Below are 26,110 nucleotides of genomic sequence, written 5' to 3'. Positions count from 1 at the left end.
GAAGCATCCAAAGCTTAGCAGCTTCCTTGGGCTTTCCTGAGTTCCAGCAACAGGTCTGAACATCTCACAGGGAAACTTTGAGGGCTTCATTCTCCTTGTGCAAATGGAGGTGTGCAACAGGAGTTGTAACATCCCTTTTTCCAAATCCCAGAGGTGCCATTTCCCTGCTGGGAAAGGTTTTGAGTTACTATTCTCTAATCATGTTCAAGGCCAGGTTGGACTGGCATTGAGCAATCTCTCTAGTGGAAGGTGTCCCTGCTTGTGGCAGAGGTTTGGAACTGGATGATCTTAAGGTCCTTTCCAACCCAAACCAGTCTATGATTCTATGTTCAATTTGCACATACCTTCGTCTTCCAGCAGTAGTGGCACGAAGGGAGCTATGCTGAGTATCTCCTGTAGAGGAGAATTAATCTTTTTTCCTGAATCCTGAAGGAAATTGTACCTTCACTTGTTGTCCTGAGATGATCCAAAGAAACAACCTGCCTCATAGGATGCTCCTTTGGAGTAAGTCTATGTATTACATACCTCCCCAACCCACATCAGGTTTTTATACAGTGACTGATCTGGGTGTGAAGTCCTCAGAGAATCCTTTTCCTTCTGATATCCAGCAGACTAATGGGCACCTGAGACACTGCTTTTTCCTGGGCAGTTTCTGTCCACAGGTATTAGTGATGTTGCTGCAGCCCCAGTGCTGCTCCTTCTGTGGGATGTAATTGCTCATGCACTCGTTTGGTGTCTGGCCTTCTGGTCTAGCTGTTGCCCTACATTCTTGGCCAAGTGGTGCAGAGGGAGCTGGAGAGGAAGAACCAGCTCTGGTGATCTGATGCTACAGAGGTAGATCTCACAGCTCTCCTTTGGATTATGAATATCATCTATTCCTTTCATCCTCGGGAGGCCTTTCAGGACAGAAACCACCGTTTACCGCACGTGAAGGCAGGATGGAGCTTCGCCTTGTTACTATTTATGGTTGGGATAGCAGCAAATCCACCGGGAAAGTGGAGGCCAGGCTCCAGGTCCTGTGTTCTCACCACTCTCCTAGTGGCTGGGCATTAAGGAAAGCCTTCAGAAGTTTTTAAACCCTTTTGCGGGTTCAGCTTCAAGCACAAAGCCACTGGGCCATGGGTGGCATTGAGCAGCCCTCCTAAACTCCCTGCCCTTCTCCTTTGGTGGGTGTAGCAGAGGCTGAGCCAAGACTGAGGGCGTTACCAAAGAAAGCAAAGACTTATTTTTGGCATTGAAGTGGTTTCCTATTCCAGGCGAGTCTGGGGAGCAGCGTGGTTGTGTACCCAAGGATTTAAGCAGTGCATTAAGCAGAGGGGTTACACTCCGGGTGGATTTCAATCAAAAACTATAATTACATCAAATAGCAAACGGAAATGGAAAAAGAGGATTACTAACTCGACCCTGAATGCTGTTGGCTGCCAAACCTGCTCCATTATTCACACCCCCTCTATTGCCTGAGGTGGGGTGTGTGCATGTATGTGTAGGCAGTAAGGGCCCCCCTCCTTTTTCCATTTCCTTCATCCATCTGATGAAGTCAGAGTCCCCACATTGGTATCAGTGCTTGGAGGAAGGCTGGAATTTGCATGACTTGGATTTGGGACTTTGCAGGGCAGGTTTGATCTCCCTGTGCAACTCTTCCTGGCTCCAGGCAGGCAGAACTGCTCAGCTAAGGCAGTCGTGGGAACCCCCAGGCCCACGAGCGTTCTCTCTTTCTCTGTTTCGTTATCAGACTGATGTTTTGGACTCATCACCATTCATCCTCAAGGAAACTGGAAAGCTCCAGACTCCAAGCAGGAAATGCTTTCTAACCTGGAGAGCTAGGTTAGTGTTTCAGACTCTTCTTGAGTCAGTAGAGCTGTTCTGTGGCTGTGTTTGGCCTCTCAAAGTGACTGTTTTGCTTGGTACAGCTATTAGCTGTCCTTCCCATTGGTGCACCCAGAGTCTGGGGCTCCCAGGTGTGGTTCCAGGTGGAACGTGGCTTCCTGCAGCACTCTGAGATACTCATTGATGCCAGTTTGCTGCCCCTGCTGCCTGGCACTGCTGTTCCTGTCACCTTGGCCTTTGCCTGCCTTAGTCCATTTGTCCTGCTCTCCCAGTCCCTCCTTGTGTCTCCTTTCCTTCCTGTCGTTGGCAGGTTGTGTCTCTACACGCCTGTCACACACCTGAGGTGGGGAGGATGCGCAGTGAGTGCGCAGAGATGGCTGGAAGTGTTTACCAGACAGGGAGGATAATAAGCTATTCAATCCCCCACTGCCTTCCCAAGCCTGCTTTCTCAGATGGTTTTCCAGATGTCTAATCCCAGATTTCATAGCCCAGCCCAGCTCCTGTTTGATGGGATCTCTTCTTCTCTGGGTGAGATGGCGTGCTAGAGCTAGGTCTTAATTTAAGCCTCAGAAGAGCACTGCTTGGTGCTTTGCTGAAATCTGCTGCATTCTAACCAAATTTGTTGCTCCTTTTTTACCTGTTTGGAGCCGAAGGAGGCAATCTGGTGCACGGAAGAGAACCCCCAATACATTCAGTGGTGTGAGGAAGGCAAGAGGTTCAGGCATGTCCTGGGAAGAAGCTCAGGAAAAGGGCAGTAACCTTCCCATGCTCTGGATAGGGCAAATCCATACAGTGTGAGACTTTGGCAGGTTACAGCCTCTGAATCAAACCCATTTTAAAAGCCAGCATCTGTATGATTTTGCCGTGCTCAGCCTTGTGCCTGGCATTGTCGTGTGCTGAGGGATGGTGTAGAGATGTGGCTGGGATTCCTCATCCTTGGGGACTATCATTTGGTTCTCACTTGGGCTGTCATTCTCATTTGTCTTAAAAACCTGGGGCTAACCTGTCGTTTTTGTGCAGCTTGGGACACGTTTGAGAAGGAAAGATCTGCATTTTTGAGTAAATCTGGTTTATTCTAATGCCTATCCAGGGTTACTCATGCTTCTTTCCTATGGGACAGGCCCCTGTATTTTGTCCTGTCTGCCCAGCAGTGCCTGACTGCATTTCCATGGCACAGACCTCCCCTTACCATGAAACAGCTGGGGAGGAAAGGGGCTTTGTAGATGTAAGATAATATTCTTGTCTTACAGACAGATGTTTGATTCTCTAATACAGTGAACTGTAAAAGACATAGCATCATAGAATAGTTAGGGTTGGAAAGGACCTCAAGATCATCCAGTTCCAACCCCCCTGCCATCCAAATGTAGGTTTCACTGAAAATCATTTTAGTACATTGAAGAAACTCAGCCTTTGTTAAAAACTGAAATCCCTTGTAGCAGTTAGGGGAAAGAATAATGTTCATGATGAGACAGAACTTCTGTTCCACAAACAGGGAAAAAATTGTTAAGGACAAAAACATGACCAAGGCGCTTTCCCAGTTTATTGTTTTTCTGGTGCATTTTACTGACTTCAATTTTAAGTTCATTCCAGGCTCCCTCTGCTCTATGTGGAGAGCAGATAGAATGGTTTAGGGGCTAAAAGCCTTAAACAAACTGGTTATGTCAGTGTCGAAAAGAGCTACAGTGGGAAAAATAAATGGTGACAAATAAATTACATCTAAGGTTCTATGACTGATCTTGGTTTCAGATTTGGTTTTGTTACACGCTGCAGAAAATGCAAAACCCCAAACCTTAGGAATGAGAGGCACAGGAAGGCTGGAGTTGTCTTCTTTGTACAAGCCTGAATTGCTCCTCACTGTGCTGAGTCCTGTTTGTGCAGCTCTGAATGACCTGGAGCCGTGGAGCTGCTCAGGTGTTCCTGTGTGTGTGTGTCTCCTGGTCTTAGTGGTTTTCATGGTCCAGCTGTGACCCGTCTTCTGCTTCCTTCTTGCCTTTCCTAATAGCATTTTGGAGATGACAAGCCCTGTCTGTTCTCTTGTCCTTGTGTAAACCCCTGTTACCTTTCATCAGATGATACGATCTCAGCAGACATGAAATAAAAGGTTTGATTTTTCAAGGGATATCATTTGCAGGTGTGGAAAAATAGAAGCAGAGGGCGAGGTTGAAAAAGAGGAGCAGAACGTGGAGGTTCAGGCACCCGTTCTGGGGAGGTGTTGAAGACAACTGCAGCTGAAGCCTTCCAAAGCTGCAGGTGCTTAGAAATTTGGAAGAACTGTGCTTTTAGTAAGAGAAATATGCACGTGCAGGAGCGTTTCTGGTTGCTGTAAAACATGTTCTGCTATTCCTTTCACATTACAATACCAGAGTCCCTCTGGTTTCCAGAGAGCAAGGCGCAGCATCTCAGGGAGGAGGAGGAGGAGGAGGAGGAGGAAGGTGTTAGACTCTAACCCCTTGAGAGCAGAAACGCTGGCAGGAGGCATCTCACCTCGGGGAAGTGATCTTCATGGGTTACTAGTTTTATCAGCAGTACATCCTTTTATACAGAGAGAAGGAAGAGAGGAGAGAAATTCCATCCGGCTCTGCTGATTCAGTGGAGTAAAGAGGTGGAATTCATTAGGAAAACAATTGTTTATGGCACAGCTTTAGTCGGAGGTTTCTTCCATTTTCACGTCCTGCTTTTTTTGATGATGGATTGGTTGAGAGGCAAAGCAAGCACTAGGGGCTGGTTGGTGTTTGTGTTTTTATTTTTTCATTAAAGTTTAATTGCATGACTTGTTACGTGATGTAACTTCTGGAAACGCCTGCTGTAGTTGCTTGCAAAAGGAGGTTTTTATTTGTTGTGTTTGAATCTTAGGTGCAGGAGTGTTTTAAACCTCAAAGAGGTATTCAGATATGCATAGAGAGAGAAAACATATATATATATGGGGTAGGTTTTGATTAATGGAAGAAAAGAACTGAAACTGCTGTGAGAGAAGAATCTCCTTTATTCGAAAGCTCTTCTGCTACGTCGCTAGGACAGAGACTAAGGGCCTTAAAATTAGTGTAACTATAATTTATATCCACCTTAAGGACACTCTTTGCCTCCTGATCAGTAATGGAGCCTTAAATATAAATGGATCCTTAGCTTTCAAACACTCAAATATTTTCTTTACTCACATAAGGTGTCAAAGGAAAGGTTTGTGTAAGGAAAAGAGGCATTTGCATAAGTACTTACAGCATCAAACGACTGAAGATTTGTATTGCAGAAACAACAGCAATCACATTAAAATCATCCTACTTTAATAGTTCAGGGGAAAATACAACAGAAACATTGAAACTGCAATAGATGTTGCTGTCTGTATTGGTATCGATTTCATCATTTGTGTTGCCTTAATCTTGGGTGGGTGAAGATTAAGAATCTCTGGGTAGAGGTATGTGTGCGCAATAAACGGGTAACGTCTTAAGCAGCTTTCCTGTGCTTGGAGATGATGGTTTGAGGTCAGCGTGTTTCCTCCATAAAGCCTAGCTTTTGGAAAACAAAAGAGGATCTTTCTAAATAAAAATCACAAGAGGGAAAACATCCATTAAACAATGAACTGGGGGGGGGGGGGGGGGGGCGGGGGGGGGGGGGGGGGGGGGAAGTGCATATTACCTTGTCCAAACTTCACGTGCCTTGTAAACATGACAGCAAAGAGACCTCCAGGTCCACACACAAGATGGACTCTTTCCCACTGTGCAACACGTCAATTCCCAAAGGAAATCTGGAGTGTAAGTGCTGAAGAAAGGGAAATGGTAGTGTTTGTATTCTATAATCTAAAGCCCTTTATGTATGAAACATTTATACCTGTTTAACTTGAGATGGGGTAGTTACACTGATAGCCTGCATGGAAACTATTATTTTGGCTCAGTTCAAATGAATTAGTAACAGATCTCTTCAGAATTCATATCAATCAGAGAGGTATCACTGCATTAAACCTGTACAGGTTTGTATGACAGAACTTCTTACACACATTAAAAGAAATCCATGTCTGAAATACTGTTAATCAAGTATGAGAAATGAAATGGGAGGAAATTCACTCTGTAGAGCATTTGTGAATTAAGGTTAACATGTTCATAAAATGATGATAAGAAAATGAGCAGTGGTCACCTTCAGCTGTGGTTCCTTTGAAAGAGCACTGAGCTTCATCAAAGTAAAAGGCCATTGCCTCAGAGTTGGGAAAGGGAGGCTCACCTAAAACTTTCCCAGGAAATGGTGGGCCTGAACTGCTTTTACATAGAATGCCGTAGGGATTTCTTGCTTCCCATTGGGTTTCTGCTCGACAGTGAGGAGTGGCATTCACAAGAACTATGGGATGAGCATGTCCCAGGATGTGCTTCTGCACCCACGATGTGGGGTTGCGTCCTGCTGCAGGTAAGTACAGGTTTCTGGAAAGACACACACCTTTTTTTTCTCTAGTTACCATCCCTGAAAAGTCTGTCTCTCTGATTTTGGTTTTATTTGGGATTTTTTCAGACCTTGTTTCTATACATAATTTGTACATTTATACTGTCTGTAAATAGTTTGTTGTGGACTGTGAGTATCCCACCGTACACCAGCACAGGTAGGTCTAGGACTGGCAGTTTTGTCCCCAGGACATGTGAACCTGTGGCTGTGTGTTTGCAGGGCTGCAGGCTCACACTCTCTTGCTATTTCAGGGTGCAGAAAAAGGTTTCTGTTCTTGCTAGGCATCTCTTTAGTGGGTCTTTCTCTGGACCAGATAGGAACCAAAGCATGGTCCTGGAGTGATCCGCTGCTGAACAGCTTCCCTGGTGTCAGCTTTAACAAAAACCAAGCCCAAACCCAAGAAAGCCCCACCCCAATTTAATAAAACACAAACCAAACCACCAGGCTGCATGTGGAAATAAGTCTCCCCTTAGACTGACAAGTTTATTCAGCAAAGAAGGGGATAACCTAGTGGTTAGAGCACAGATAGAAACCTTCAGGCTCTTGCCTAAATTGCTGTTTGAGTTTAGACAGGTTGCTTTAACTCCTCTTTCTCCCACCTTCACTGGGAAGTGAAGAATTCCCACGTGGCATGTCATGCAGGAAAGGTGGAAGTCTGTTTGGGCAGCAAACACATCTGCATACTTGGTGATTGTACATCAGGAATCCGAGGATGTCTCCGCGTTCCCATGCGCTTGCTCATTTTTGTCAGGGAAATAACTCTGGCTTTTAAAACTAGCAAAAGCAATTAGTTCACTCCAGGGACCAATAGGTGGAAACATGTCATTTGGAAAAATGGATTTGGTGGTGGGGATCTCGGAGGCTTTCTATTAGGTTACAATATTTCTGCTGCAAGTGATGTCTGTAGATACAGTGTGCTTTGAGAGAGCCGTGGCTCATTCAGCCATGATCATAGAATCATGGAATGGTTTGGGTTGGAAGGGATGTTAAAGCTCATCCAGTTCCAACCCCTTCATGCAGTTGATCTGACAGTGGAGTAACAGCCTCAAAGTACTGCACATCACTTTGGCATAAGCATATGTATGGAATGGACCTGTAATAGGTAATTGTAACCAGTAACCAGAATACTGCGTGTGCACTTCTAAAATTGGCTGGGTTAATAAAACGTGCTGATTGTTCCCTGAGGATATCAGGGGACTGGATGATATTAGTGAGGGTCACCAGTTCAAATCTGGGGCAAGTTAGCAGTGACTGCAACAACCCTGCCTGCTTTCTCCTGAGCTTCTCATAGGCAGGTGGCTGTGTCCATGGAAGTCCCACTTCATTGGCAGCTGGATTAAAAAGGGAGGATGTGGGGCTGACACGGAGCTTCAGAAACACTTCTGCTTGGGATGTCAGGCCCCTTTCTTGTGTAAGTTTAAAGCATGAAGCTGCTCACCCACATCCTCTGGATTCACACATCTTGCAAATTGTCACCTTATTTACCTGTTGGAAGCAACAGTTAATTTGAATATGGTCTTGCATTCTTTAAACAAAGATGGTTGATTTCTAAGTTTCCAGGAGAAAGAAAAGGCAGAAATAATTGGTTATTGCTCTTGCTGACAATGAGGATTCAGGCTGCCAGTCCAGGATAGAAAGCATTTTCTATTTGGGAGGTAGAATATCACCCCTATACCCCCACAGTGCTGCTGCATCAGTTTTGGAAAGGCAACACTCTCAAGCAGGGAGATAATATGAGCTCACACCTGCACCTCTGGGTGAGCATAGGCCTCTCTGCTTTCCAGGCTCTGCCTCAGGGCTCAGTGCTGTGCAGGAGGGGTCTCAGGAGGGTGTCAGCACGCTCCTGTGTGTAGAAAACTGGTTGTTTCCGCTGTGCTCTCTGCAGCATCCTGGCCCTCCAAGACACATGGGAGGCTGAATCTCATGACGTGCAGAACAGGAGGGCAGCTTCTGGTCAGGCGCTTGGATTTTTGCTGCCTTAGCTGCTGTTATAAATTCCTCACTCTGGCCTTTCACTTCTGATATTCCTCCCTTGGCCAAATCAAAGACGGTTTTGTTACCTCCGGCTCCCTGCGGACGCGGCAGCTTCAGGCAATGAAATATGCTCCAGCCTTTAGAGGGAGGACAGGGGACCCGCTGCTGGGAATCCGAGGTGGAGAAGGGTTCCGGGAACAGGACTGAGGCTTTTGCCTTCGTTTCAGCCCATGTGCATGTGTGGGGAGAGCAAACCTCCCTGGCTGTGTGCTGGGAGGATAGATGAAGGTGCTTGAAAGGGCTGTGGGATTTATAACGTGGAATGAAAACCACCCAGCAGCATGTGGAGGCTGGCACTGAGATGTGCTTGCTCCTCCTTGCCACTGCCCACTGGGGGAAGTAAGGGCAGCACAGCTTCTTTATTAATATATACTGTAATAAAATGGATGAACTGGGGAGTAGTTGTGCCTGAAAGTATAGAGAGGTAGGTGGGATTGCCTGAAGCTTGGACTGGACAGGGAGGAGCTCAGTCCTAGTGACTGGACATAGATATTTAAGCTAGAAGTGAGAATGTGCTTTAGGCTCCTTGAACTTCCCCTCCCATTTTTTTCCAGTGGTGCTGGACAAAATTGGGGTTCCAGATTCCTGTTTTCAAACCATTCAAAGGCTCACATGTACTTGTAGGACTGAGACCCAGCTTACAGTCCCTGGTGTACAGGAGGGAGGAGACAAGCATTTTGCTGGAGTGAAGCAATGGAGTTTGCTCCTGTGGCTGCTGATATTTAGTGTTTGGAAATAGAGAGTGCTGAGCCCAGTGTGATCCCTTCTATGTAACTGTGTTGCTGCTTATGAACATGGGAGACCAAAAGCACCTCTTTGGTCTTTGCCATCAATTGAAGGAGCCCTAAAGGCTGCAGTGAAGCATGGCAGGCTCTAGACTCACGCAGTTCCTGGAGGAAACCCATCTTTTTTCCCTGTAAATGACCACCCTCACCCTTGGGTGATGGCTGGGAGAAAACGCGCGTGAAGCCCAGCTTGACAGAGAGGCAGTGCCAAGGATTAGGGAATTACTGTGAAGGGCAGAAATAACTCTTCAGATCCTGCAACACGATCAGCATATTCCCCCCAGGGCCTGGTTGAGGGCCATAGGATCTGTTTCAGAGCTGAGGAGTTGAGGGATGCTCAGGAGGCTCCCCAGGGCTGCTGGGTCAGGGCCCTTCGCACTCTGAAGGAACTCCCCTTTCCCCCACACGTACATCTTCAACTGCAGCTCCAACTGCTCTCTTGGAAGAGGGAGGGAGGGAAGGGCGGGAGCTTCTCCTGGAGGACCTGCCCCTGTCAGCAGCATTGGGCAAGTGGGGAGGGGAGGGCTGGCCAGCGAGCAGGGGAGCGCACACAGGAATGATGCTGGAAGCCAAGGCTGGTCCTGCTGATGTGGCCCTTTCTCCTGCAACGGATCATAAAATATGGCTCAAATTTTCATTACGGCCTCTATTGATTATCTTTTGGGACAGATGAATTATAGGGAACATTAAATTAAAAAAAAAAGGGAAATATCTGAATGAGTTTGGGAGGTCGATGCCAGAAAGGCTGACGCACCAAGCCTTACCGGCACTTGCCTGCTCTGTGGGCCTGCTGGGCCTTTCCTGTGGTCCCCCTTGGAGCTCCCCTGGTCCCTGTCAGCTGCCCCTGGGGAGCAGCAGGCTCTGCAGTGGCTGTGGGCTATCTCTAGGGACAACCCAGACATGGAGGTGGTGGCTGGAGCACCTGGGTGCTGTCACTGCGTCCTGCTCGATGCCACGTGGCTCTGCCTTGGCTGGGTGGTAGCCCTGGGGACCTTTGCAGTTGAACAGTACTTGATTGAGTGTCTGGCACCTACCCTGGGATGCTCCAATGAAAGGGGTAAACAGGGCTGTGAATGGGAAAAGGCCAGGTCAGTGTGTTTGGAGACAAATTTGGGTGTAATGCATAGAAACCAACAGTGAATCATAGGAGTAGTAATGAGCTTTCAAAGGTTTCCTCATTCCCCACACCAAGAGAAACATCACTGCCCTCATCTCGCCTGCATTGAGGGGTCTGTTCTCTCTCTTGGGTTCATTGAACGCAGGAGCTGGTTCTCAATGTGGTTTGTGGTCAAGGACCTTTGACTGCAGGTAAGAGAAGTGCCAGGATCAAATCATCCCACTGTTAATGTGGTGGAGTGAATTCAAACCAAAGAAAGATCTGGCTTCTCGCTGGCTCAGGCCAGCTCTGTGCTCATGTGCAGGAGATGGCCCGGTAAGGCTTTTCCTCTGCTCACTTCTCTCTGTTCCACTGGGGTGAGTGAAATCCTGTAACCTGGAATGCCGTCAGCACACGCTCAGCAGCTGGCAGTGGGAATAATGGATGGTGCCTCTTTCAAAGAGCCGCAGTTCACAGCACTTTTCCCTTTCGCGGTGGTAGCAGGAGAGCCCTGAAGCAGACACGGGAGCTGGATGGCTTTAAAATCCCATGTCTGCGCTTGGCTCCTGGGTTGTTTTGTGTCAGCCAGGCCGGCAGCCAGTGCTTCTGAGGAATTCTCTGTTTTCTTTGCTAACACTGAGAAGAATGCAGGCAGGGTCCGTCTGCAGCCACCCTCCTTCACATGCCAGCTTGAAAGACAAACAGCCCCCCTCAAATGCCTCCATCCAGATGCTGCTGCAGACTGACCTGGGCAGACACCAGCCCCTTCTCCTCTCACCAATCCCCTGCCCACCACCACCAGCTCCCCTTCTGGTGCCTTTTATTCACACCAGTGCTCAGATCCCCATTTCTCTGTCACGAAACCCTTCAGCAGGGAGTTTGGCCAGCGTGCATGTGCTGCAGGGGCAGAGCTGTCATTGCCCACAGTGCCAGCCCGGAGAAGCACTCTGGTGCGCAAACACCTCGTACATTCACTGATGTGTTCGTGTAACCTTCCAAGTAGAACCAGTGTGAGCGTTCACCCATGCTTATGGGGGATTCAGGTGCCGGCGCATGGGGCCACCGTTCTGAGTGCTTGCTGCACGCTCGCGTGTACGTGTTGCACTTCCTTGCAGACCTGTGCTGATTTCACAAGCCATCCCCAAAGCTTTGCCTTCACCTGGGCGAATGCAGAAGGTGGTGGTTTCCATGGCTCCACGGCCTGGCTCGAGCGGCACACCCTTTCTGTGTAAGCTGGCTCCCTGGAGCCCATTGTTTTTTGGCAAACAGCTTCATAAACTCCTCCAACAATTAAACCGAGGAGAAAAAAAAAACCCTGAAGAAGTCAAACCCAAACACAACAAAAACCCCCACGTATTATGGAGCGAGGCAGCAAACAGGTTGGAGCAACTCCCTTAGCCAGCTCCGGCCCCAAGCCCCCCGAGCATGGGCTGCACTTGCTGGACTTGGTTTTGGGAGGTGCCTGCGCTGCTCCAACCCACCAAACTGCAGCGAGCGAACAAACATGAAGGAAAAGGTCATGTTCTTCACTTTTCTTTCTTTCCAAGCTGCAAACATCCCTCTCTCTGGGAGGGGAGGCTGCACAGATGCCAGCTCTGATTCATTTAAATATTTACCAATCCCAGGTTTTTGTTTTGTTTTTTCACTTGTGTATGTTTGCGCTCTGTTTGTGTCCCATAAAATACCTGGTGTTTTGGGCGTACCCCGTTCGCAGGGCGCATGAGATCACACTGAAAAAATGCAGCGAAAAACATTTTCATGCCACGACACATCAAATAGGATTTTGAATTAAGATGAAGATTCCCCCCCCCCCCTTTTTTTTTTTTATCTCTGCAGTTTGGGTGAAAGGGCTTTCTTTCTCTATTTCATAACCCTTTTATTTAAGTAGGAAGAAAAATTGATGGGGAAAGCCTTTACAAGTGACTTTTGCCTCATGTCACCAGGCAGTGCTGGTCAGGGCACCCCTTAGTGCGTGTTTCTGGTGGTGGTTTGTTCCAGTGGGCAGGCAGTGAAGTCTTGAGACTGGAAGCCAGTGCCAGCCCCGAGCTGGATGAGCGATGGCAGCTCCGCTCCTTGTCTGTCAGACTTGCTCTGAGGCAAGTGCTGTCTCCTGCTGTCTGCGCATCCCTGGCACGGGGGGCTCGCCTCCGTGGAGCTGCTCTAAGGCTCCCAGGCAGCGTGCTGTGTCCAGGGGAGGGAAAGTGACCTTTGGTGGGGCTCCAGCACCCACTGGGCACAGACACTCATGGGCCCGTGTGCCCAGAGCACGGTGCAGGCGCCAGTTTTGGCTCATCATGGCACTTTGTCTATGGTACGGGGTTTTCTACGTGCTTTTTGGCCACAGTCCTCTGTGAGGGAAGTTTTATTTGTGGGTTCAAGCAGTGAAAGCACTGCTAACACTCACCCCATCTCCTCTTAATTGTTTTCCGTGCCCATTGGGTCATAGTCTGATCCCAGCTACATGTGGGAAAGCACAGAGGTGTTCCTTGGGGAAATGGAGCATCTCCAAGCGGAGAGTCACAGTGCTGGGATGAGGGTCCAGACACCTCCTCCCTCTGCTGTGTGGCCGGCAAGCCAGGCCCAAAGCACCAGTCTTTTGCAGGGGCTTTTTGTTTTACTGCACCTATAAAGGACCACAACTTGACCCTCCCCACTGTGAGCAGCAGGTCTTGAGGCTCTGTGTCAGGAGGGGACTGGGGACAAGTGGGGCTCAGTGACAAGTGGAAGCTGGCACTGGAGCCAGACGTCATTGCTGGGGTGCCAGGACACACTGCTGCCATGTTAGAAGCCTTGAGGCTGTCATTGGGGCAGGGATAGATGTTCATATGTCTGATGGAAGGGGGGTTTGCACTGCTGGAACTGGAGTCCTGTGTTCTCTGCTGTGGGGAAAGGGAAGGAGAAGGGGAATAATGCGGGTGGGAGTGCAGGGGGGGCAGCAGTGGTCTCCTCGGAGCCATTAGCCAGGATCTGAAATTGGACCTGTTACTTTTGAGGAATGTAGGGCAGTGGAGAGGAGATGTTGTGTGAACGTGCGCGTGGCTCTTGCTTCAGTGTCCTAGGCAAATGCCAGAGCGTAGGATGGCAAGGAGTAGTAATTACCCCACAGCTTCAGCTCCACCACTGCACTCTTTGATCACTTATTACTTTTCTATTCCTTCTGCTTCTTGCTGTAATTGTTACAAAATCTCTCTGCTTTGGGAGGGGTCCAGGACTCCAGGGCCCAATTGCATCTGCCCTGATTCAGAAAGTGGGTCATGCTGCTTGGTCTGGGAAGAAGATACTCATCTTGCTTAGCATGATATTTATTAGGAGATAGGGAAGGGAATGCAACCGCGCTGTTGCCTAGAAAATTGCTCTGGGGGGATAGCGAAGGACTTGTGAGGGCAGAGCACAGGAGGTTCTTGCACACCCGGTGCCTGCTGAAGCTGTGCCACGTTCTCCATGCCTGCGCTGCTGCTTCCCTCCCACCGGGATGTGGTGCCAATGGTTGGAAGAGTGATAGTGGAACTGGGGACAAGGAAGGGACTTGTGGCTGCTCCCGTGCCAGGCGTTGATGGGCTCTTTACCTTCCTTGGAGTAGAGGCTGGTGGGAATGGAGGAAGGGGAAGATCAGATCTGTTTGTTCATAGAGACGTGCTGTTCTCCCAGTAGCAAGGGAAGACCTAACCTGGTTGGGTTGAGATGTGGACAAGTGAACCTCCGCCTGCACCCTTCTGGAAACACAGCGAGCCTGAGTGCTCGCTCCCTGCTAAGACCAATTGGAAAACATGGATCCAAAGCCTGGAGTAATTTACTCTGTGGTGTATCTATCTCTCATTAAACAGCAGAGAGAAGGAAACTGGATAGAAGCAGCAGGTGATGATCCACCTGGCGGTGGTGCAGCAGGGTCCCACAGCAGGGACTCTCCTCGTGGGGGGTAAGACAGCGCAGCTCATCCTGCCAGGCTGGCTGGGCCTGTGCTGCTGCTTGTGTGAAATCACCCTCGGGATTATCCAAAGGAAGAACTGGCAACTCCAGTAACTTGGAGGGCCGGATCCTCCACTCGTTTAAATTGGCATGACTTCACTGAAGCCACCGAAACTGCACTGATTTTACACCAGGTGAGGATCTGGTCCAGAGTCTTCTGAAAGAAGACAATGAGGGCATGAAACAGAGATTTGATAGATCTGGTCCAGAGTCTTCTGAAAGAAGACAACAAGGCCATGAAACAGATTTGATAGAGCCCGCTTACAAGCATGGGGACTCCTGAGCTGTCCTGAGTGGAGAGTGGGTCATTTCCTTACATCTTGGCCAACTCAGAAGGGATCTCAATTCTTGGGACTATGGCAAATGCCAAAGCCCAGCTTCCCTGGCAGGATGAGGGATCCAGATCTTTGCCAGCACTTTGAAATGCATGTTGGCAGGGTCTGATGGGAGCATTTCCTATAGTGGCAGCATGGTGAGAGGGTTTGGAGATACCATGAGGACCCTCACCTTATGATTTGGCCTGGTTTGAATCCTGCCAGGCTTGTTCTCTTCTCCTGTCCCATCTTTTCCCACGCATTCAACTCCACCAGTATCCCCTGTGGCATGTGCTGCCTTTGGCTGTGGCTTTAGCCTTTCACCACTGCCACCACAGGTTCTAATTCCTCTGAGATGATGGGAGGAGAATCTCTGCTTCAAGGAAGTTGGGTGTCCGTGTCCCACATGACTGCTCCATTGGGCAGCATTAAGCGCATGCTTCCAGATGTTGTTGGCTCCTGGTGTGGCAGGCTGATTTTGTTTTCCCAGCTCATTCTTAGGTGGGGGTATTATGGGATGTATGTAAGAAGGTATGTCATATGGTGTTTCTAGAGGAGGTTGTTTGCTGTAGCACCAGGCTCTTGGGACTTGCAGGGATGCACTCACATCCGGGGTGGATGTGGACAAGGGTTTCAGCAACTCCCAGTGCCACAGCTCAGGGCCGGAAGTGAAGAAGGGATAAAGTATCCAGCTGAAACTCCTGTAGGATGTAATTACCTGAGCTGGAAGCGGGCCAGGACAGCAGGTATCGTGCATCATCTGCTGGTGGTATCAGAAGCAGGCGGCACGGCAGGAGGAGGTGGTCAGGAGCCAGGAGTGACGGTGTTGGTGCGATAGGGCCTCTCCTTGCGGCTGCCTCTGTGGGCACTCGGCATAACGGCTTTTGAAGTCACTTGGTGTTTGTTTCCATGGTGGTTGTGTGCACGTACCATGGTGCCTTTAAAATGCTCTTGGGAACCTACAGCCCATGGTTGGATGGCCCTGTCCTGACGCTCATGCAAATGCTCCCACTTTTTCCATTTAAAACGAAAAGAGGAAAAAAAGCTTAAACAAAAAGAAAAAAAAAAAACCAAGGAAAAAAAAAACCCAACAAAGGAAATTGACTTCCCAAAAATTACACTAAGCTCACATTTGAGGCCTGGCACAAATCCATCGCAGCCAGGAAGCTCAGCATTAACCAGTGCACTCCCGTGGCTGCTGGCAGGGGTTGCACTCCGGCACCACGGGCCAAAGCTTTAGAAGTTGGGGGCTTAGGGATGAAAGTCCTCAACGTGTCCCTGAAGGTGTTTTCATGCGCATCCATGCACCCAGAAAAGCAGCATTAGATACAGGGGCAGCTTCAGGGTGAGGGTTAACACCAGGATCCGAGAGCTGATCCCAGCACCTGAGCAGGGCTCCTTGCACCAGGACTTTCCTCGTGGGCTTTGTGTTGGAGGAGCAGGGACAGGGCAGTACAGCAGGTACCTGCTGAGGAGCCTGGAGACTTTACACCCTAGCCTAGGCTGCACGTGAGGACAGACTTGGCTGTTCTCTGCTCCCACTTGCTCATGACACAGCACAGCATACATCAAGGTGATTGACAGCTGCAGTTCAGTTCAGGTTAGAGGGGAAGGGATGGGGGCAGCGCTGGGGCGGGGTGAGCAGAGGAGCAGGTCACAGGAGGAGGCTCCGGGCAGAGATCCTGGCTAGTGCGGTGGGTCAGAGGTGGCCTGAGCTGAGGGGATGGAGGGGGGCTCACAAAGCACCCGCTGGGACTGAGCTGTCAGTGCTGTGTGTTCACAAGGGCTCGCTTCCCTCATCAGTGCTGGAGAAGTAAGGAGCAGGCTCCTGTAGCCACTGCTGCAAAGAGGCTGAGAGCGGGACGAAGGTCCAGCCCTGCTCCTGCTATCCCTGGCTTTGGTGGGTTGTAACCTGCTTCTGCTGTGAATTTTCACAGCTTTGGGGTAGCACAGGCAGAAGGCTTCACGGCAGAGCTTTGATAGTATCTCATTTGGGAGGCTGGGGGAGGTCGGGATGTGTTAAGGCTGAAAATATTTACAGGTTTTGAAGTTGAAACGCAAACAGGAAAAGCCCTTTAAAAAGTGAGTGTAGTGGATATTCAAAACAGGGATTGCCATGGAAACGCCACAATATTTGCTTAAATTGACACAAAGGTTGCTGGTTGCAGGGTTCTGGCTCCTTTGGCTCCATTTTCTTTGGCCCGGCACCTATCACAAATTGATCTCAACAACCCTCTTTTGTTTTGCTTCTTGTATTTTTGTCTGATGGGAATTAAGAACAAACCACCACCAAAACTGCAAATCCCACCTCGGGACGGGGCTGAAGCTCCTGAGCCTCTGTCAAATGTTGGAGCTAAGGACTTGGTTTAATGTTGTGAGTAAGGTAAAAAGTTCTTGTTCTTTTAATCTGTGAATTTATCCATTTCCTCCCATGCAGGAAATGGAAGGGAATTGTCTTTAACAGTCTCGGGAAAGTGGGGAGAAGGGTGAAACCTGTTGCAGAGGTGGCAGTGTGCATCCAAGGAGCGCAGGAAGGGAAGTGGGGCTTGTCCAGCTCAGGCTGAAGTTTGGGAGGTTTGGTTTTAGCTCCCAGCTCCGCTTCAGCTTTGCCAAGTGACCTCTGACAAGTCTCTTACTTTCTGTGTGCCTCACTGAAGTGGAAATAATTCTTTCTTTGTGTCTGTAACGTCTTTGGGGTTGAAGAATTCTATCTGATGTGGGGGTGCGCAGGGCTGGCTCTAGAGCTCTGTAAGGCAACACAAGAGGACCATTTCCCCATCATCTCACGTGTGCGGAACTGCTCAGCTGGCGATGGGGGAAGCTCCTTGCAGTAAGTGGCTTAGCACTGTAGGCTGCTCCTGCAGGTGATTGACCTGGAGTTTTCCCTAGGGAAAGTTGGAGTGTGTGGCCCACTGGATAATCACCTGGGTGGTTTGTACCTTGACTTCTGTGTGGCTAGAACCACACACGGCAGAGAAGGAGACCGGGATGCAGTGTGTCTGGTGGGGTGTGCAGTGCCTTGCCTCTCTGGACTGTTGTGTGTGACCAAGGCTGAGGTCTGTGGGTGGCTGTGGCATTTGAGGTCGGCGTCATTGCCTGTGCTCATGATTCACCTGAGCTCTTGGACTGCTCAGTAAGGAATATTCATTTCCTTTTGAAACTCTCCTCAGGGCCAAGCGACTTCACCAAGTGAAGGGAAACCATCAAATTCACACTGTCTTCACCTGAGACCACCTGCAAAACAAAGAGCCTGACTTCTCTCCTGGCTTTGCACACTGGAATGGACCTTGAAGCCGGTGACTTCTCAATGCAAGGTACTGACTTGTTCTGTGATCAAACTGTCTGCTCTGAGGTAGGACTGGAGCGAGTGATTTTGGCTCTCCAGAGCCTCCATTCCAGCTCCTTGGAAATCTCTGGCCTATAAAGTTTAGAAGAGCTGCTGAAAGTCATTGGTTTGGGTGGTGCTGGTGTGTCTTGGGCTGGCTTACAAGTAGGACTGGGTTTACCCCTGCCATCGCTGCCTATTTCTGCAGACACAGGCACCCAGCTGACACAGCAAAGCACCAGTTTGAACAGCTCCCTCTCTCAGCTGCCTTCTCCTAATGAGCTGCTGTGCAGTATTAGCAATTAGGTAGGTAGTGTGCCAGAACTGGCTGCATGGGAGTCCCCCGGGTAAGTATTGTGTGGGACAGTTTCTGATTGACTTGTTTCACGAAAGAAGAGGAGTTTGAGGATGTCTGTGGTCACGGTGGGAAAGTCAGAAAGGTTGTGAGAGGGTGGGACTCTGTTTCTAAAAGCCATTTTACTTTCTTCACTGCTTGGCTCCCATCACAGCTTCTCCACAAAGAAAGGTAGGGCACAACATGGGTGGAAGAAAGCCACTGTAGGATAACACCAGTGGGATAATGTATTTCTTCTCAATGGTTTGGGGATATGAGAGGTGCCTGGTGGCAATGCCATACTGCTGCACTTAGAAGGGGTGAGGATCCTTGCTGTGGCTGGGCTTTGTATGATGTTCTGTCTCTTCCTAAGGGGGTAGAGGTTTTCTCAAGGGGTATCTTCATACTGTGTTGGCACCAATGAGTGATGGTGAGGCCTGAATGAAGGTGAGCAACCCAAAGTGCCTGTGGGGATTGTGTATCACCATGTTCCTCTGTCTTTTGCTGCTGTGCCACAGATGATAGTTGGGCAAAGCAGTGTTTCGAGTGCTGTTGTGAGTCACAGGTACAGCTGAGACCTGAACTGAAAGGATCGGGGTGGAGGGACTGTATTGGCTTAGTGAGAAGGAAGAGGAGAAAAGTCACAGGGCTGAGATGTTGGTTTGGGGCTTCATCTCTGGCTTTGTGTGGCATGGGGGGAATTTACTTGTTCTCAGTGCTCTACCTTAAAGAGCAGGAGCCGTGATCCTCTAAGGCTCAGCAGAGCTTAGTGCCTGCCACGTGTTCGGAGCCTACAGACCTGAGTGCTTTCAGTAAACCTGCCAGGAAATACAGTGTGCTTCAGGATGGGATATGGGTGAACTGTGCCTTCCCACACCTTCCTCGTGCTGAAACTCCTCCAGGGTCTGGCATGCTTTATTTGGAAAGCTTGGTTTTGAGCTGTTAATGTTGGGAATTCTGGCCTTTATCCCTGAGTGAGCTGCTCTGGTGCCCGTGTCCCCTTTTAGAACAGTGGCACACATCTTCCCAGACCCCCAGAGGCAAGAGAGCTTCCCAAATCAGAGCTCTGCCCAAGGGAATAGGGTAGTGGAACATGAAGAGCCTTGAGGTTTTGTCACATAAGATACAGATTCTCAAGTTTGACTGCAGCAGGTGAATTTTCCACCAAACATCCTTATGTGCCTCTCCAGAGAAGCCCAACATCCATGGAGAATAACTCTGCTGTGGAAGCTGCTGCAGAGGTTCTGGGTCCATTTTTCCATCAGAGGGAGCTTTTCCAGTAGCTCCTGGTGTTGCAAGCCCTCATGTTCATCTGGCATGGGCCTAGGATGTGCAAGACCTTTGAGGCAGGAAGGCAAGAGGAGGAGACAGGTATATCAGGAATTCCTTAAGTGCTGACCTGAACCTTAAGGTCCAGGTTCTTGCAGATCAGTAATCCTTGATGTTTGCCTTCTTCTGCTGGGTGCATTGCCTGTACAAAGCTGGGTGTTCTTCGGGGGCTGTTTTCTGAGGGGCAGAAGCTCATTAGAGACAATGGAAGTATTTCCTTTGACTCCAGCTGTTTTCTGAGGTGCCCCTAGTTGTACAAGCATCACTTCAGTGAAGGAGATGCATTTAAGCTCTCAGGCATGTGGCTTTGTGATCACTCATGCTCTGGACTAGAAATCCCTGTGTTCCAGTCTTCAGCCCTGGAGCAAGTTGTATGGCTTCTACTTTCAAAACAAGCTCAATTGACTTTGGGCTACGGAGGCTGTTTGCACGTTCTCCAGAGCCCATCCCTAGGCTGTGATTGCTTTTGCGCTCTGTTTATAAGCACAAGCCGGCTGGTTAGTCCTAGAGCTAGAAAGGTTGGAGGGAGTTTTCTTGTTCGGTTGATGAAGGGTAGCCTTTTTGTGGGGAAAAATGTGGGAAAATGATTAGAAATACCTGCTCTGTCTGTGATTCAGTTGACAAACCATTTCCCCTTGCTTCAACCTGAAAAGTAAACCTAAAGTCAGGGCTTAACTTGGATGCACTGTGCTACTTGTGCTGGGATCCTGGGGATCACCGCATGGGAGCGAGGTGGGAACCCTGCCTCGTGCAGCGCTGCAGCCGGCCCAGCCCAGCCAGCCCTGACGGCTCCGATCCTGAGCTGGGGAATATGAAACAGCCTTGCAAAATCATTGTGGAAATTTACCCGCCTGTGTATGAAATCAGCTTGCCTGCCTTTGCCAGGAGGAGTTTAACTTGCCCATTAAAATATACATCTATTTATGTATTACTTGTTCTGTGAGAGAAAATTTTCCCAGGCAGTTACAAAACTCAGTCTAGACTGTAACGTGTGGCATCTGGTGGTAACATGCCATATACATATATCTGAATACAGTATCTACTGTATCACCCTGCTTGGGAGTTAATAGCACGTATCTGGATTATAGCAAGGGCTTTCCATTCACAGCTTGCTCTCACTGGATAAAAGTTTGGCCCGGTTCCTGCCTGCACTGGTCTGAATGGGGCTCTACCCTGCCTGCTCGTACCCAGATAAAGCAAGGCAGGCATTTCCATGCTGCCTGTTCTGACCTGTGGCCCCACGGTCCACCTAGGCTGGAGGCAACAGTTGTGGGGCGCAGCTCTTCCGGTAGGGCTGAGTTGAGGAGAGGGAAAGATGTTAAAAGCCTGGCTGGGATAAGAGCAGGGTTGTCACATCCATCTGCTCAGGCCCTGACGAGCAGCTGATCCATATTGTTAACATATTGCCTGCCATATGGGCTAGCTCAGCTCTCCAGGAACGCTTGGGAGACCTGACCTCTAGTGTGACAAGATGTGAGCATGAAGGACGGGTTGACAACAGCCCTTGGGTCTCGGAGTGTGAAACTGTGTTCCAGCCACTTCCGCTGCCTTCCCTGCGCTCCCTGGCGCTGTCTCTCCCTCCCTCTCTTCCCTCTCTTCTCCCTCGCAGAGGGTTTTTCCTCCCTCCCCTGTTTTCCGCATCCCTGGTCTGCACTAGATCAATGACCTTCACTCATAACCAGACTGGACAGTTCTGACTCCCTCCCCCGGGCCTTCGATCAGATGTTTGGTTGGCGGCTGTGGAAAGCTGAATGGGGGGAAGTCAAAGGAGGGGAAAGACGATCATGTGCTTGGCAGGCCTTCTAGCTGTCCTTCCCATATCTGGCCTGGGAATGGGGCTGAAGCCTGATCCACTAAGGTCCTTAGCACCTCTGGCTCATGTGGACAATGCAGCCTTCTCACAGAGGGCCAAGTCCAGCAGTGGGGTCTAGGCAGGTTGAAAAGGCTCGGAGGTTCAGGGAAGGGGCCTGATGTAGAGTTTGAGGGGGAAACACTTGGGAGATACAGAATGATTTAGTCTCAAGCTCAGGGTAGGCGCAGTAGAACCCAAAGCCCTTTGGGAAGCCTGGCTGTGCCCACCAGCAAGTGATTTTGCACTGCGGCATCCACATGAGGGGGAATAGTTGGCTGAGGTGGAAAAGCTGAAGAGGTTTTCCAGCAGTGAGGAAGCAGCTGAGCAGGATCCTTCCCAGGTGGTGCAGGGGGTCTGAGTGCGGAGCCTGTGGGGCAGCAATGTACAAGCACAGAGCTCATGTGTGTGCATGTGTGCAGCAGCTTTTAGCCCTAAAGAAGCCCCGTGCTTAAGTGAGGGATGAGAGTTGCCCGGGTGAGCATCACGCAGGAGACCAGCCTGCCGCAGTAACTCAGATGGAAGAAGGAGGTTCAGTACTGGAGGAGACAGGACCAGGCCTTTATGGGTTTAGACCTTGCTTTCCCTGCCACCTTCAGTCATTCTTCTGACTTCATGGTATTCTCAGTCTCCTAGAGCCATGCAGATGGAGGTGGCCAGCTCTTTCCTAACGCCTCTGTCTTCACACTTGAACTTTATGGACGTTAAATCCTGGCACTGGTACAGCAAGCACGAGATTTGCCATAAACCTCAGCGGAGTCAGGATTTCAGCCTTGGCTCCTCAGAAAAGGAGCGGGATGTTTCCCAATCTCTCTTACCCATCAGCTCTGTCAGACCTGCAGGCATGACTTACCTGTCTCTTAGCCTCCCCAGGTAAGGGCTGCCTTTCTTTTAAACGCCTGTCCTGTGAAAGTCAATATCCTCAAAAAAGCTGTGATTTCACTGCTCTCCATAAAGCTTTTAGGCCTATTTAGGGTCTTTTCTCACCCTCCTTCCCCATACATCTGCAATGCAATGAGCATTAAGAGTGTTTATTTGTAGAGGGGAGCCCACTGAGGTATTGCAAAATAAAACATGGTGATGAGTCGTGGTTTATTTACTCAAGCCTCACTGATGTAACAAACCTGATTTTATGCTAATAATGACTCAGAAGCAGAGTTGGGAGGAGAAGCCAGATCTCCTGATTCCTTTAGCCAGATCTCCTGATTCCTTTAGTCAGATGACAGTATTTCTTCCTTAGCCTTACTAGATTCAGCAGCAGTTCTCTCAGCTGGGATGTGGGAGGAATTCCATGGCACCCTGATGAAGGAGGTAGCTAAAGGAACAGGTTAATAGGGCTCTGCCAGTTACACATGTAGGAACAGTTCAACTCTGGTAGGGACTCTGTGTGAGGCTGTTTGTCTGTCCGTAAGGCAGCTATCCAGTGGGAGCCACCCCTGGCGCTGACCTGCCAGAGTTCCTGAAGGAAAACCGGTTGGAAGGCACTTGGAGCAATCAGTGCGAAGTATGCACCCGAGTGTTCGAGGGAAATGCATGTTCAAAATGTAGTTCTTAGAAATCTGTTGATAAACCCAAAAAATGTGAGAAATGAGCAAATAGTGGGAGGTGAATGTGGTCTGTTCTCTGATGGCTTCTCTTGGGGCTCATTCCAGAGCTGGTGCTCAGCCCATGGGGCAGTGCTGGAGGTGAGGCTTATCTCACTACTTGAGCTGAATATGGAAGGCCTGTTCTAGCATATTGCCTCTGACAAATTATGTATTAATGCTGGGGCTTTTTGCTGTGGTGTTATTACTGCAGTTATACATTAACCATGAAGAGCCACAGGTAAGCCATCTGCTGAGGTAAAGCAGCAGAGCTGTGTTTCAACTTCTTCTTTTGCCAAGGCAGTTTATGATCTGTCCCAGTGTCTTTCTTATGATTCTTGCCGTTTGTCTTAGCTGTACATTAATGGAACATACAAGAGAAAAAGAGGAGAGGAGAAACTAAGATGAATTTGAAAGTAAAATGAGCAACCAATATTGCCAGACTTGTCCTTTCAGAAGTCAAAAGCTACCCCCCCTCCTCTCCCCAGTTATAGGGCTTAATAACAGCGAGGTTTCTATGTGTTTAGGATGCACAGAGATCACATTGCAGGTTGCTGTGCCCTGCGAGTGGGAGAGCAGAGGGATCAGAGGGAGGGATAGCACTCTACAGACGTTGTTGTACCAAACAGAATTCTGATGTAACCTGCAAGATCTCAGGCTTTAAGAAAAACACAAAGCATTGCAAGGTTGACAGGAGTTGGCACATGGGAGCAATTCCTGCTTGATTATCATGTCCCTGAAGTGTGCTGACCTAGAGAACAGCCTACTCAGGGACCTGGTTGCCATCCTCCCTCACCAGGGCTAGTTACAACAGGAGCTGAAGGCAGTTGCCCTGAAGGCCAGGGAGGTTTTAGTAGGCTTCTTTTACCCAGGTCACATACAACATGGGGCAGAGGGGTCTGTGCTCTCTGACAGCCTGTCTTTGGGGAGCTGGTATCCTTGATCCCTGATAGAGGGATAAAGGTAGAGATCTGTCCTGGGGATGGAGGGAGGAGAGCTTCTTGGCATCTTCGACTGTAGGAGCAGAACCCAGTGCTGCTGCCGGCCCTGCTTGTTCCCTGGGATAGTTGGGCTCTGGCTTTCCCCCCAAGAGGTTCCTTCCTTTGCACATGAGACTGCTGTATTCCTGTCTTTTGCAACCCAGAGGGAGCTGCTGGACCATGAGGGTTACTTCCTCCTCCTTCCTCCCCAGCTTCCCAGCACTCCTAACCTGGCGTTGACCAGCAAGGGGGAAAGTGCAGCCACCCACCCCTGGAACAGGCTATCCAAGCAGGACCTGAACAAGGAACAGGGACCATTCCAGGTGCTTCCCAGGACCCCACCAACATCAATCAGCTAGCAGCTTCTGGGCTTGCTCTTTGAACCCTGCCACATTAGCTACCATCCCTGTGTCCTGTTCTCTTCTACCCACTTGCTCATTCCCCTGTGCCACTTTTTATGGGTTCGCCAGAGAGAAGAGATTTTTCTTTCCCTTGTTTGCTTCACTCCATTACTCCCATCTGTTCATGCAGGCCTTCAGTCCCTTTGTTTTTCAGTCTTGTGGATTTGGGTGCTCTGTTTGCTCTCTGGGATGCTCTTGCGGACCAAGCTGGTGTGGGAAGGAGGCCTGGTGCACAGGCCAGCACAAGGGGTGGGGGGAAATGTGCCTCTTCAAATTAATCAGAGTTTTCTCCTCCAGAAATGCTAATGGGGGAAAAGCAATTAAAGCAGCCTGGTTTTTATTAAGTAATCTGTGTTAAGAGCTTGTAATGAAGTTTAGTGCCGCTGTGACTCGATATTTCAGCTTCATCGGTTTGAGTCAAAACAATCCAAAGTGGGAAGGGAGCGAGGAGGTGAGCAGCTCCCCAGCTTTCCTGTGTAATGTGACCATGATGTTCTTCATCCTGCCCTGGAAGGCTGTACTGCGTAAGGAAGGGAGCTTTAGAACCTGCACACACAAACTGGATGGCTTCTCCTGGTTTAAAATACCTGTTCTTTAGTGGGGATGAGCCTTGGAACAGCCTTTGTCTCGTTTCTTGGGGTAGTTGTAAGTACCAAGTTTTCCATAAGGAGCAGTGAAGGGTTGGAACTAAGGATCTTAAGGTCCTTTCCAGCCCTAACTATTTGATGATTCTGTAACTGGGACAGCCGAGAGGAGGTGGGACCCTCCAGAGCCTCTGAACAGGTTCCCAAAGCTTTTCCAACATCTGGGGAAGTTTAGGTGTGAGCGTGTGAATGATGCCAGTCATTCCTGTCCTCTGCACCTCTAGGCCTGCGCTCGCTGCCCTCTGAGCAGCACAGGATGGCAAGGCGCCAGGGATGCGAGGATGTGGAAGTAGCCCATCTCCTCCTCCTCTCCTTCCTCCCAACCCCAGGAGAAGGCAAGAGGAAAAAAGGACAATGTCTCTTTAAACAACTCCATGCCAAGCCTTTGCCGTCCTGTTTTATCTGAAGTCCAACCGCATGTTGTTCCAGGGCCGATCCGCTTTAGCTAATTAATAATCTGACAGGAGCCACCCAAGGGATTAGCTGCTGAGACGAGCCAGACCAAACCCCCAGCAAATGAGCCCCGTGCTCCTGGGGGACTCGGAGGTGACTTTGGGGGGCAGGGGGCTGCACCACATGCAGAAGGGTGTCGAGGGCCTGAAGGGGATTTATGGCATCTGAGAAGGTGAAGGGGGAGGTAAGGGGTTACAATTTATGAGATGTAAACTAATAAATCAGTTAGTTGAGGAGGGGAAAGGGGGAGCACCAAATTAAAAGATAACGTCTTAAAGGAGCAGTGTAAATTGATGGTGTTCCTTGTGGCAGGGGGTACCAGGAGAGCTCCCAGTTGGAGCTTCCTCTCTACTGGCTGGCTGGTAGAGAGGAAGAGAAAAAAGGGTGTTGATGGTCATGGAGGGAAAGGGAGAAGCATCTTCACACAAACAGATGATGGGGTGGCTTTTGTGGCAGCAGCGTGAAGGAGGGCACAAAGCCACCTCTTGGTCACAAAAGACAGGAGCTGTGGTGCCCCTGGCCTGGGTAAGGGGGTGCATGGTCATCCTTTGCACTTAGTGCTCCCAGTTGGGCTTCCAGCTTTATGGGGAGCTCTTTGGTTCCCTACTTGTTGAATGAGATTAGTGGAGTGGGTCAACTTGGAGCCAGGCAAATCACTGTTAGAAGAGCTGTGTGAGGACAGGGTGATACATTTTCTTGTCCAGATTTGCCTCTTCAGTGACTCTTCAGGCAGTGATGGGGTTTGGAGTTTGCTGCTGAGGCAAGTGT

General features: G+C 49.5%; 1 protein-coding gene across 5 annotated transcripts in view; it reads left to right on the top strand.

Annotated features, from left to right (window-relative positions):
• CASZ1 (castor zinc finger 1) overlaps nt 1-26,110 on the top strand; it is a 281,496-nt gene that overhangs the window by 100,811 nt on the left and 154,575 nt on the right. For all 5 annotated transcript variants that reach the window (XM_062604804.1, XM_062604795.1, XM_062604829.1 and 2 more), the window contains one exon: nt 17,615-17,758. The gene's annotated coding sequence lies outside the window, so the exon portion shown is untranslated. The remainder of the gene's footprint in view (nt 1-17,614; nt 17,759-26,110) is intronic.

Source organism: Pezoporus occidentalis, unplaced genomic scaffold, assembly GCF_034315485.1.
Source record: "Pezoporus occidentalis ecotype Australia unplaced genomic scaffold, CSIRO_AGI_Poc_V1 ctg119, whole genome shotgun sequence".
Lineage (NCBI taxonomy): Eukaryota > Metazoa > Chordata > Aves > Psittaciformes > Psittacidae > Pezoporus > Pezoporus occidentalis.
The sequence above is the reverse complement of the archived record's forward strand: the minus strand, read 5'-3'. Positions and strand labels throughout refer to the sequence as shown.